This window comes from Aedes albopictus, chromosome 1 (genome assembly GCF_035046485.1).
Source record: "Aedes albopictus strain Foshan chromosome 1, AalbF5, whole genome shotgun sequence".
NCBI lineage: Eukaryota > Metazoa > Arthropoda > Insecta > Diptera > Culicidae > Aedes > Aedes albopictus.
Window position 1 is genome coordinate 41,457,533 of NC_085136.1, and position 14,411 is coordinate 41,471,943.

Here is a 14,411-nt window from a genome sequence, read left to right on the forward strand (position 1 = left end):
ACTAGCTGTCCCTGCAAACTTTGTCTTGCCAAGCTGTGGTGGTTTGACAGCTGTTTAGGACATCGCAGCAACGCACTCTAGATTGATTTCATTTCAACCACGCCAAATCTCTTACCGGCTCATGAAAAATCAGTATTTTTAAATTCTTTATACTTCTTGAATGATTTTCGTAACATTTATGTATATAAACACAGCTACCATGAATACGAATCAAACCATGCCAGAGTCATCCTGATCGGTTCAGCCGTTCGTTAGTTTTGTTGCCTCAAAGGGACTTCAAACTCATTTTTATATATATATAGATAGATGTATAATATTACTCCATATTATCGAAATCATGAATTAGATTGGATCAGGGATTTGCTGTTCTTATTATCTTCTTCTTATTCACTTATATGATTTGAATACCCTATCAAGCTGATCTCGTGTTCCTAGATTTGAAATTATACATCTAAATTTCTACAAACTAACATTTTGCAGTGATTTAATAATTACAATAAATCTTCTGTACCATAAAACGCCTAAAAGTATGCAATTTTTAGCAATTACTTAGAGAACATCGACCGGCTTGAGGACGGACCAGCACAATTGTGCTGGTCCTAATTTCACCCTATAGGTGGATAAAGTAGCCGAAGTAAAGAGAGTTTTATTCTAGAGGACGTTAGGTTTATAAGAGAAAAAATAAGATAAGAGTTTATAAGAGAAAAAATAAGAGAAAGGGTTAAGGAGGGGAGGCGCAAATTCCCAATTTTAGCGTGACGTACTTAATGGATGCTCCCTTAAAAGGTATCAGAACCTAAGGCTTTCAAAGAAATTGATCTTCTGAAACAAAAAATGCGGTTACCATGTGTACCACCATCTCCTACCAGTATTCCCATTCAAAAAGGTATGCCAAATTGCGCAATCAGCCTACCCCACTCACCCAACAACCAACAACGGTGAACCTAAACTGGTCGTAAATCTCGCCGACCAACGCCGTAATTTGATTGATTCCTTTCATTGGAACACGCACTGTGGTGCGGTCCCATCCCGTCCCGATTCGACCGAAGTTGGAATTCAAATGGGGTATCACATTTGATGGAAGGAATCCTTGCAACCACCAATTAACATCGTCTTTCACCGGAACCATCACATCGGTCCTGACCCGTTTGCCGAGAGATCAGCGCTATATTGGATTTCATTCGAACGGATTCCATCGATTGGTCTTTATGGTGATATCGGAGAAACCGTTTGGACCGATGTTTATGGATCTGGTGTTGGTACTTTGATGGTATTAGGCGAGTGCATGAGTGGATGAGGCATTCAACAATCTAAGACTGCAATCTTGTTATTTCCGTCATCCCAGTTGCAGGATCGTCCTCCAGTTCTGGTTCGTCACATATGCTGGCTCACAGCTCAACACAGCTCCGCTGCACAAAGGGGAAGGGTGTTACCAAGGTGATGATGTGATTTGATCTGTGCACTGCTCTATGATGGTCCGCTCTTCTAATGGCATTCGCGCTGACTATTATCGCTGATGAGCAAACATACAAAGTACGTTTCCCGCTGCAGCCGATTGATGCCAACCGGCCGGCGATGAATCCGCCGCACCAATGCAATGTTGCTTAATCTATCCCCCATTCGAGTGGCCGCTGATGTCTTGACGGGATGTAGGTGCACACGAGGTAAAGGGCACTGCTAATACATGACCAACGTATCATTTTCGTAAGATTGTCCCAATTTTCTTGCTTCGCATATGTTGTTCAGGGAAGATTTCACCGTCAGCCTACAAGTTATCACTTTTTCAATATTTCATTTTACTCCAACCGCCCCTACAGGGACGCTTGCCAGTAAGGACGGCGGTGGTGGTGGCAGTGTGGGACAATTAAAACGAGATTTATTTCATCAAACATGACACACCAGGCATCACGGGCCACAACACCATGCTGGACCTCCACGGGACAAAGTCTTCGTCCCGGCAAAAATGTGTCCCACCGGATGGCTATTATCCTCATTATGGCCAGGATTAGGGCAGCTTTGTGCCAATAGTAATAACTATAAAAGCGTTAACCGGTAGCCGGGCGTTCGTTGGAAGCCTATATAGTCTAATGCACACCGAATGCCACATTGAGTGCCGGCGTGCGCTTATTAAATTTGTACTTTGAGACGACTCAACTCTCGTCGGCTGGAACGCGATTTATGAGCTTTTACGAGTGACGTCTGCTGTTTAGCCATTGCGTACTTCGGATGCTCCTGCCACATCAGCCGCCCGCTCGGATCGAGCCGTGAAGTTTATTGATTGCTGCATATTGAGCTGCAGTTTACAGCCTTCGGGTCGTAAAACATGGGTTATTTGTTAAATAGGTACGGGGCTATTAGCGATGATTCCAGGAATGCACAGGACCGTAAAGTACTTCGTGTGATTGGGATCTATTCAGAACCGAGCTTCAATGGGCATTTTAGTGCTTTGCAAATTTCTAATACCGTTCGGTTCAGTGACCAGATCAGTGCTGAGAGGGAATCTTGACATTTTTTCCAGATTCATGTCAATCATACTTACTTGATGGGCCACAATTTTCTTTGTTGCATGTAATAAGTCAAACCTCCATACAGAAGGGACAGAAACTACATTTTTTTAGAAAATTAGAATAATAAGAAGTATGATTGTCTTCTGACCATAGAACTGGTATCAGGGATGATTCAAATGGATGGTATGTATGTGATGTGACCATAATTAAAAATTCTACGAAATTACAAAGCAAACCAAACTCTAACTCCAGAAGAGCTTTAAAAGTTCAAAGAATTGTGACTTGTGATTTTGAAATTCCATATATCTATGCCTGTGGCTGCAGGTAATCACATGGACTTCATTAAAAAGGGTGGGCGATAATCAGCAACAATTGCCAGCGTGGTCATTGTATGGAGCCGCGTTGCGGGAGGTGTTGGAGCACACTACCTGAAGTGTGCTGCAATCAGTATACGAATATAAGTAGCATATATCGATACCAATCCAGGAAGGGCTCCAGTCCACCGGATACGACGCAGTAATTCCAGGGTGCTTCTCAGCAACTGCACTTTCAAGTTAGCCAGGGGCGATAAGATTCTGAATCCGAAACACCTCCCAGCCACGCTATTCAAACAGCCACCAATAATTCCACCGCGCTGCTCTCGGAGTCACGGAGTCCAAAGCTCGCCTTCGGGGGATCATCGTTGTCTGGGAATCCGAATATCACTAGCTGACCAAAACATCACCGTACGACGCCCCATGATACCCCACTTCGGTAATATTTTACCAAAATCTCAACCATTAAGTTTTTACCGAAAAAATTCGGTGACGTTTACCGAACTCCGTTAAAATTTGACAGATAAACGATAGCATTTTACCGAAATTTGGTAATTTTTACAGAATTTCGGCAAAAAGCCATTACCGAACGTTCAGAAGTTCAGATTTCGGTAAAAATTACCGAACGTGACTAGCTATGTGGGTTGCCGTTGATTCCGACCATCTTGATCGATGCGTTTCCAATGACTGGTTAAACGAGTTAATGTGAAGTCGGGGTTCACGTTAGTAAGACAGTGTGCTGTCCGTAGGAATTCTTTCCGAGATTCCTCCAAGAATTCCTTCTGGTATTACCCCATTTTTTTTTTTCATAGGATCCTAATGTGGTTTCTTCAGACATTTATTCCAGGACTCCTTTTGAAGCTTCTTCTGTAATTTCTCTGGGAGCTTCATCTAAGATCCTTCTTGAGGTTCTTGTTGGATCAACAATGAGCACCTCTTATAAACTGGCAGCACTGCCACGATAAGCAGTGCAGAAGTGTGTGTTATTTGTTTTTTATGTTACACATTTCAGTTAAATGTTAACGTTTCAAGCGAAACATTAAATACAAGATAGCTCGTAGGATCATTACGTGTTGTATTTTGTTTTCTTCTACAATCGTGTTATCGTTATTCATTTCAAAGGTCGGCCAACAGTTTTGTTTTTGAAGTTTCTTCCAGATTTTTTCCAGGATTCCTTCGAAGATTTCTTCTGGGACTTCAAAAGATTCCATCCGTCATTTTTACTGGAGTTTCAGGAATCCTCCAGGAATTGCTTCCAAGATTCTCCTTATAGCTTTTGTTGCCATGTCTTCAGTAGTTTTTGCGGAATTTTCAGAATAAATTCCTGGAAAAACAAAATCGCGAAAGGAACTATTGGAGGAAACCCAGAGGGATTCCCTTAAGGCATATACATTGTTGGATGTATTCCATACCATGAACATCTGGGAGAATTCCAGAATGGGCTTCTAGAAGAATCTGCTGTAATTCCAGAGAGAACACATGGAGGAACTTAGAAAAGGGTTGCTAGAAGAATCCTGGATGGAGTTCCTGAAAAAACCCGCAGTTTCTGAAAGAATCCCGGAAGGAGTTTCTGGACGAATTCCGAAAGGAGATCCCGAAAGAATTCTGGAATAATATCCTAGATGAATCCCAGAAAAGATTCTTTGAGGAATCTCGTAAGGAGATCCCGGAGGAATCCCAGAAGAAACTCGCGGAAGGAATTCTTGAAGCAATCCTGGAAGTAGTTTTTGAAAGAATCTGGAAAGGAGTTCCAGGATGAACCCTGGAAGAAGTCGAGGAATACAGGAAGAAGTTTTTGAAGGGTTCCTGGGACAGTTTCCTAGTTGAATCTTAGAATTTCTATAAAAATTCTTGCAGATTTTCCTGCAATAATTCCTGGATGAATCTCGCATGGATTTCCAGAAGTAGTTATAGAGGAATCTGGTAAGGAATACCTGCATGAACTTTGGAAGAAGTCCCTGAAGGAATTCCGGAATGAATTCCTGAAGCAATCCAGGAAAAACTTCAGGAGGAATCCTGAAAGAAATCTTTAGTGAAATTCCTAGAAGGATCCCAGAAGGAACTCCTGATGTGATATATATAAAAAAAAACTGCAAAAAATCCGAAAAGAACAAAGGAAGGAACCCATGAGGGGTTTCTGGGATAACTCCTGGGGGGATATAACGAGGAACTTTTGGAGGATTGGCTGAAAAAAATCCCGGGAGTAATATTTGGAGGACTTAAAGAAATCCCGGGAGGATTCACTGAAGAAATGTCGGATGGTACCTGCTAAGCAATCACAGAAAAAAACCATGGAAGAGTTCCAGCGGGATCTTCTGCAAGAATCCCAAGTTATCACCCAGAAGAATGTCTCATAAGAAACTTTCGGAAGAGTCCTGGACAAAAATGTGATGAAACTGTGGAGGGAACTCTTGGAGGGGTGTATACAGGAAAATTTTTAAACATCACTCTTTCCTGCGCACGCAAACCCTAAAGCTGACGATTATTATTCTAAATCCGAATCGTTAACTTCAAAGCTACGAAACGTCAAAAACATTGAAGAATTTACCTTAGACACCACGACGGGCAGTGCCCTATTGCAACCTGACGGGACCATCGAGGAAAGGAGGCATCGGATTAAGGAAATATCGACTACTGGAGGCAAAATAATATGAGAAAATGAAGGGACGACGAAAGCCATCGACTATTGGAAAATATCGGCTCAAGGAACATCGACTCATGAAGCTTCGACTGCAGTAGAGAGTCTGTCTCCTCTGAACTAAGCTGTGAGAGTACTCTTTGTCGAACCCTCTAAACCACAATGACCCTCATTTCTCCTCAAATTTCTACCTCATTCATGCATGGGTCAATCTATGACAAAGACCGCCAGCCAAGAAGTATGTTCTTAGCTGGTAGTGCAGCCTGTGCACTGATGTCCTTCTGACTTCAGCTAGATTGAGGAGGTACGGCTCTAGCATCCCTAGCGTCCGACTAATGTCGAATTCGTTTATTCCCCACGGTGCACTGCACCGGTGTAGCAATTGACACCGGAAAAACGAACGGTTTCGGTGCAATTTTTTGACAGCTTATGATGGTATTAGTAAGAGCGCGTGAGAGCGTCAATGAAAACAATAAAGGATATCAAAAATAAACATAATCAATGTTTTCATGATTGCCGTGATGAAAAAAATATTTTGTTTTATTTTTATTTTTTATTTTCTATATCCAATTTAATAGATTGATTTGTCTTTATTAAAGAGACATATCCAATTTAACATTTTTAAAAAGTTTTCAGTAATCCACTTGTACTTGATAAACTTTTAGTGATAAATGTTACTTGAAAATTGTTATCCAACGTTTTAACACTCCTACATTATTTATCTTCTTCAAATTCTCTTAATATCATATTTTTTCAATTAGAAGCAACTTTTTAGAATTTTCAATTTCCGTTGCCCAATAAAAAAAATGCTAACATACAATTGTAAACGATCTACGTGCACAAATTTAACACAAAAAAAGTTAAAGGCAGTTCAATAGAAAACGTTTAGCTACAACGTAAAAAGGAAAATAAATAAATGCTTTTTAAAACATAACGTTTTTGAAACGCAACTCATATTAAAAACGCTTGAACCATCCTTTAGTGACATTTGTTTGACTTTCAATGTAATTCAAAAAATCAATATTTGTTGTAAGAAAAAAAAAAGAATTTACGGTTTTTGAAACTGGTTGTACCTACAAAATGTTACTTCAGTAATATTTCAGTCCAATTTGAATTAATAGATTTTTATTTTATTCTGGACTTATCAAAACTTTATTACGTCAGTATTTTTCATAATTAATGGATCACCATGCGACAGAAAATTCTGATGATTAAAATCATTAAAAGTAATCCACATATTTGCGATAATCAAAAAAAAAGTAATGGGAAAAAAATACTCTTTGAAATTGCGTATTACCGATAAATTTTGAAGATTCCTCAGAAGTTGAAGAAAGTGATAATCATCGATCAAGTTTAAATAATTTTTAAACGCACAGATTTGCTGTTTGAAAATTAAAACATCTCAAAATAAACGAATATCCAAGAAAACTGTTTACCTAATGTCGAAGAGAAAATCATCATTCCTACCCAAACAAAACCACGATACAAGTTCAGCGATATGCATGTGTTGGTAAAACTAGCTTTGTACCTGCTACACCATTTTCTTGCACCGGTGCCAATCGGGTGTCAAAACAGAACAGTACCTGCGAATAAACGAACGGTTTCGGTGCAAGTTTGCTACACCCGGTGGCAAAGCGGTGCAGGCGGTGCAAATAAACGAATTCGACATAAGAAACGTTGTATCAGCTACACCTAAAGTGGGTGGGACAATGCAATCCTGAGCAGAGGAGAATAGCAAATTGATAACAACAGAATTCCATAGCCTGTTTTTATATCATAATTTGTTATTGTTACCTTATCAAAATATATCTTTTTAATTACATGTTTTGTTGGGCAATCTTATTTTGTTATGTTCAAGTTATTGGAATAAATCCAAAAGATAACATTTGAATAATATATTTTGTTCTAGAACAAGTTTAGTTATTATTCTACTATAGAGAATGTACAAATAAATGATGAACAATAACACAACAGTAACAAGTTCACAAATTTCCTGTTATTAAGTTGTTATTGGTCTAACAAAACATGTTATTGAATAAGTCTACCAGGAACATTTTATTGTTATGATATTTGTTATTTTGCCGCTTATGACAGACAAGTTTATAACATACTATGTTATGCTAATAACATAAAAATTGCTGATTCCATTATACAGTTATTAAGCGAAAATAACATATTTTATTATGCTGTTTATATTTTCGTCTGCTCGGGATGTTAGCAGGGCGATCCCAGTAAGGTATCCTATCGAAGTCTTACATAACCACGAAAAATGAATTGTGAAAGATACCCTCGGAAACCGACACGACCACAAGTCCGGTCACGAAATAACGACTACCCGACCAGAAGATTTTATCAAGTTTATATCATATTGTGTTATGATGTTCTATTTTTTTATATCACTCATTATGTTATAAACTAGATGCAGGATGATGTTGAAATAACTAAAATTGTAACAAAAGGAACACTGATCTAATCAAGTTAATAACATATTTGGTAATAATCAGATAAAAATTATAACAAAATATGATATGAATTTTAACCTCAAGATTACTAGTTTCTATCTATATTAGATACAATTTTGCATCATTATTTTCAAAATGTCGATGACTCGAAACTTACTATGAGTTATCAAACAACATTTATAACATAATATGATATAATTGAGTTAAAGTATTTTGAAAAAACACCAAGAATGTTGGACATGGTTATATCACAATGAGTTATAAATATCATAGCTTGTTATAATTATGTTATAATTTTGTTACAATTTTCCAGTCGTGTATTAATTAGAAATTCGATACCTAGAACGTCAGGACCTTAAATGTGCACGAGTGAGCTTTTTGACTCGTGAATTACAAAGTAGGTGTGTACCCGAGCAGAAAAGAACAGCAACTGAAAATCATATCAAGGTATTTATCTTGAATACTATCATACCTCGATATGCCCTTCGTTAGGTGGACATAAGAGGCAAAATAACAAAAACGAATACCATCATTTTGTATACATAACATCTAGAAAATAACAAGTGATGTTATTTCAAAAATGAATGCGTACCTAAAATTTGGAGTGCTATATTTGTCATCCAAAAGGTATTGAATAACAAAGCAATAACATGTTTTGTTATTGAATTGTGTGTTTGTTCGATAGCTCCATGATGTAATAGCAACACCTGTTATTCAGTTATTTCACTGCTAAATCAACAAATACAACATCAATACCAAACTCTGCTCAAATACCTCCAATTGATATTGTGATGTTCTTATAACATTTTGTAGAATAATATAATAATAACTATTTTTGCTATTAGAGCACAGGTTATTCTTTACATGATATTTGTAAGGTATTTCCTTCTGCTCGGGTACAACTCATTGTTCAAATATAACATCGACTACAGCCAAGACTACAGCGGCAGCAATTAGGTGAAACCTGAGGTCAGATTCATAGTGATCACAACAAACAGATCAACGAGAGCGATAATCTCAACACTCTTTAAGAGTCTATCCACGAAGCGAAGAGAGCACTAGCGCGGGAGGTCATAGCCACTGCTCAAAGACAACCTTAATAAGAAGAATGCCAGTGGTAGAATATTGCTAGAAATAGGATGCTAGTGTCAGGGACCCGGCAGAGTAGGGAGAAATATACGGAAGCAAGAGTAGCCGAAAAACGAATCCACTGCACAAAGGCAAGAGTGCATGAGGATAATGTGATTGCTCAGGCGCAAGAGAGTATGGAACAGAATGTTATGCGGAGGTTTTGCGAAGGTGTCAATGGTGTGCGGAGAAAAACCGCGCCCTCTCCTTTTCCTGTGCAACGACCGTGATTGATACTTCCTGATAGATGTGCAATAGTGACGTGCAATAATGACGTTAGCCACAAAGTTAGAACATGAATTTAGGCTTTTTCTATCTGCGAAATTTGCTGTAGTCTCATTCTCATATGCTACAATATGAGACAAAACTACGTTTCGGGGGATAGGGGTTTGGGTGGTTAAATCTCTAGAATATTTCGGAAATTTTGAAAGAATCAGCAATTTCAATCAAGAGCTCAGATCAACTACCAAAACCATCTAGCAAATAACCGTCGTCGCCAAACTCTATTTCCAACTTGAAGCATTCCACTTCATATTGGCTTTTAATTTCGTTTAACTTTACGACCTTCTTCGGAAGTAAAACCCTATAAAATCCGCTAAGAATCCAATCTCCTCCGCGCACAAAATGCAACCCGTGCCGCTTCCATGGTCATGCACACTTCCGGCAAAGTCCGCACTTTCCGATATGCAAAAGCGAAGCTTCCGCGCGTTATCTCGCGGCTAAGAAAGGACTCAAAGTCGCTCGTTCCGTCGCGGAAAGTCAAAGGGGTGAAAGGGATGAAGTTTTTATTGCCCACCGAGCATCGCCAGCGTTTCGACTCTAAAGATCCAAATCCGTTCGGGAGGAAGTCTGGAAATAAAATCCCAGCCATCGCGAGCGCATCGGGAAGTGGCATTCCGTTTATTTATCTTACATTAACCCTCTAATACCCAAATTTTTGATTTTGATCTAAATATCATTTTTCGTCATCTAAAATCGATTTAAACATGTTTTGGAAGATGATTCTTTTTAATTCTCGATTTCGTGAATTTCAGTTTTTGATTTTTCTAATTTTTATTTTTGAACATCCCCACACTTTTATATTTTTCCTGGAAGCCTATTTGGGGTACGGATTTTTTGGGATGAAAACATGTTGAGATTTTATGATTATTGTTGAAATATTTTTATTTTAAATTTTTTTCACAGAAGATTTTATTTTCCGTGTAATTTTAAGGAAAATAATTTTAGAGTGTATTCGATTCCCTTAAACTATTAAACAAGGATAGAATGATTTGGGAAAAATTTAAAATATGTTAATTGTAGCGATTCAATACAAAATAAACAATGACTTCTAAAAGGTGACTAAAACATCAATTTTTCAATGGTTTTTAAAAAATGTAAATACGCTTTAAAATACACCGAAAACCATTTTGAGATATACAGAACAGTCCTAAATATCAGCCAAAAATATAAAAAAAATGATTTTCCACGAAACAAAAATTACAAAATGCTCAAACTATACCCCGTCTAAAGGCGGGATTGGGTATTAGAGGGTTAATTTGAAATTTTATTGCACTTCTTCCGGGAAGAGGAAGCTTGCGTGCTCGCTCAGCTGCGGGACGATATGCTAATTCGGGGGGTTGATCTGGTGCGCGGTTTTTATCTCCCCACGCTTCGGTGGAATTTGGAATGGATTTTTTTCTGTTTTCAGCTTGGCACTAACGGACCGAAGTCGGTGGAAAATCAGGACCCAAGTCGGGGCTGGTTGTCATGTTTACAAATGTGTGAGGTTGTTTTTGTTTTGCGTTGAAGGCTTGTTACTTTTTTATGATTCAATTTCAGATTAAACATAAAAGACGAAGTCCTTGGTAACGAGAGTGTTTCGTTTTCATTGCAGTCAAACGGTATTTAGTCTAATTGAAATTTATTGGATCTGTTTTTAGTAGCTCCTGTTGGACAAAACCCGGGAAATGCAAAATAAGCTTTAAGTACTAAATGTTTAATAGACAAATATTTTGAGATACTTTTTTTTTCTTTTTCACAACTTTTGATGTCTTAACTGTAAGTAATTCGAAGCTTCGCTTCAATAACTCCGATTCAAACCTAATTGTTCTTGAATACTTATAAATCAAATCTCTTAATGATTGAACGTTGAAACAATGACGAATTGGTCTAGCGGTAAGATATCGAACTACGAATATACGATGGTGAGTTCAACTTCCATCAACTAAGTATTTTGAATGATTCAATTTCATCCTTCAACCATAATTGTTGTTCAAAAGTATTTATTTTGGTTCATTTATACGCAAAAATCATGTCTTGGATAGTAACAACCTTATCTTGCTAACAAATTTACGACCAACTGCATGCAACCTTCTTCATCACGACCTCCCTCCATCGGTACAGCAAAAATCGAATTACGTGTCAAGAAAGAAAAAATCACTCTCATTTAATGACTAAATTACCGCTCGTTTATTTGTTTTAAAAGTGTCCCCGTATTCTGTCCAAAGGGGAAACATTTTTCTCCTTCTATAACACCCCCATCCGCACCAGCAACGAAGAGGTTTATAAGATGTGCTCCGATCATCCAATAATCGTAATCGTAAAAAAACGTTCCTTCTCCCTTGTCATCTGATGGCTGACGACCACTTGCACTAATCGAATCATCTCTATCGGACCCATTTTTTGCCTTTCTCGTACACCAAGGTGTACCGAAAGGCTATATGTTCACTCCAAAAACGAAAATTTGATAGAGCCCCCGGAGGGGTCAAGTGTTATATACCAATCGACTCAGCTCGACGAGTTGAGATGATGTCTGTGTGTATGTATGTGTGTGTGTATGTATGTGTGTGCGTGTGTATGTGTGTGTGTGTACAAAAAGGTCACCTCATTTTTAGATAGTAAATATGAACCGATTTCAACGACCGATGGTTCATTCGACGGGGTACATTGTCCCATTGTTTCCTATTGAAAATGGTTCAGATCGGTCCAGCCGTTCCGGAGTTATGGCCATTTAGGTGTTCCGGACCGGTACACCAGGAAGGGGCCAGATATGAAAATGCAACAAACCCATGCATGCGACCCATCAAACCACGGCATTTTCGATTATCTGATGAAGGGGATGAAGGAAAATAGTCTCTGACTATCTCTGAACCGGTAGTGTTCCGGAACCGGTTCCGGGTGTCCCGCTGGAAGTGGCCAAATAAGAAAGTGAACATAACCCATGCATGCGACACGTCAAATAGCGGATTTTTCGATAATCAGTTGAATGGTAAGCAGGAAAATAGTTTCAGACCATGTTTGAACCGGTAGTATTCCGGAACCGGTTCCGGATGTCCTGCCGGAAGTGGCCAATTAAAAATGTGTACCAAACCCAGGCATGCGACACATCAAAGAGCCGCTTTTTCGATAACCAGATGAACGGTAAGCAGGAAAATAGTTTCAGACCATGTTTGATCCGATTGTGTTCCGGAACCGGTTTCGGATGTCCTGTCGGAAGTGGCCAATTAAAAAAGTGAACCAAACCCAGGCATGCGACACATCAAAGAGCCGCTTTTTCGATAACCAGATGAACAGTAAGCAGGAAAATAGTTTCAAACCTCGTTTGAACCGGTAGTGTTCCGGAACCGGTTCCGGATGTCCTGCCGGAATTGGGCAATTGAAAAAGTGAACCAAACCCAGGCATGTGACACATCAAACAGCGGCTTTTTCGATAACCAAATGAACGGTAAGCAGGAAAATAGTTTCAGACCATGTTTGAACCGGTAGTATTCCGGAACTGGTTCCGGATGTCCTGCCGGAAGTGGCCAATTAAAAAAGTGATCCAAACCCTGGCATGCGACACATCAAAGAGCGGCTTTTTCGATAACCAGATGAACGGTAAGCAGAAACATAGTATCAAACCTAGTTTGAACCGGTAGTGTACCGGAACTGGTTCCGGATGTCCTGCCGGAAGTGGCCAATTAAAAATGTGTACCAAACCCAGGCAGGAAAATAGTTTCAGACTATATCTGAACCGGTTGTGTTCCGGAACCTGTTCCATCTGCCCCGCTGGAAGTGGTCAATTGAAAAAGTGAACCAAGCCCATGCATGTGACACATGGAAGAGCGGGGTTTTTCGATAACCAGATGAACGGTAAGCAAGGAAACAATTTCATACCGTATCTAAACCGGTTGTGTTCCGGAACCGGTTCCAGGTGTCCCGTCGGAAGTGACCAATTAAAAAACAAAACAAAACCCATGCATGCGAAACATCAAATCATCAAAAATGTTCGTTAACCACACACCAAAAAATTCTGATTATTCAAGAAGACACAATCAACTAAAATGACGTAATGTACCATGACACAAACTGAAAAATCACCTATTTTTATGTGAATTATGCTGTAAGCGCTGCGACATCGAAAATTTTGTAACATGACTCAATTCTAAGTGCCAAGCCTAGTAAAATTACATGAACGATGCTCTAAGTACTTGCTCTGACCACAAACGAAACGTCAAACAGAAACCAAAACAAAGAGTGTTTCAAGTGCGATTCGTGGTAAGTTTTTGCTTGTAGTCTTAAATGAAATTGAAGTTAACGTTTCATTCTTTGATCTACGATTAGGAAATAACTGCGTGACTTGTCGTGTGTGAAAAAGCAACCGAAAAGTGTACAGTATGCTCGAAATGTGGGATTTAGAATCAAACCTGATCTGCTTCTCCTGCGCGAAGGGCTGTCCGTCAACAAAACAAATTGATTTATACTGTAAGTTGTATAAACTGTAAGTGCATACAAATAAATAAAGTGGATTGAAAGCATATTTTGCATTGGTGTTTTGCTACAATTTTGAAAGAAATTAGAATGGAATTCTAAAGTTTAACCGGGTTGGACGATGGGTTTTTGAAATGAGGTTATGTTGCAGCAATCAAGATACAAGCGTGCATCGTTCTGTCAATGTAAAATTAAAGGCACACTTAATTTTGTGTCATTTTGCTCGCTGCTATATGTCGGCGTAATATGACATAAATTTACAAGGTTTTTTTGAAGTGTGCAGTTACACGGGCAGCAAGAAAATAGTCTCTGACCACACTTTCTGCGTCTAAAATTACTGCGAACAATTTTGATGCAACTGGTTGAGTCCTCGCGCTCTGTAACACGGTAGAAATTTAAATGGACTTTAATAGGGGAAATTTCGCTTGCTTGCACTTTTTTTTTGTCAAATTTTACATGAATCTTATAACTAATGATAATAAAATATAGGCTAAAGTGCGCAGAAAAAAATTGCCGAAATGTCTTGATAATGATCGGCATCCAGTCAGTGCTAGTGAAGGTGGTCAAGCGGTCAACTGAGAGATTTGATATTTTTTAGCTCGGCCTATACGTTTAACATAGCGTCGGAATA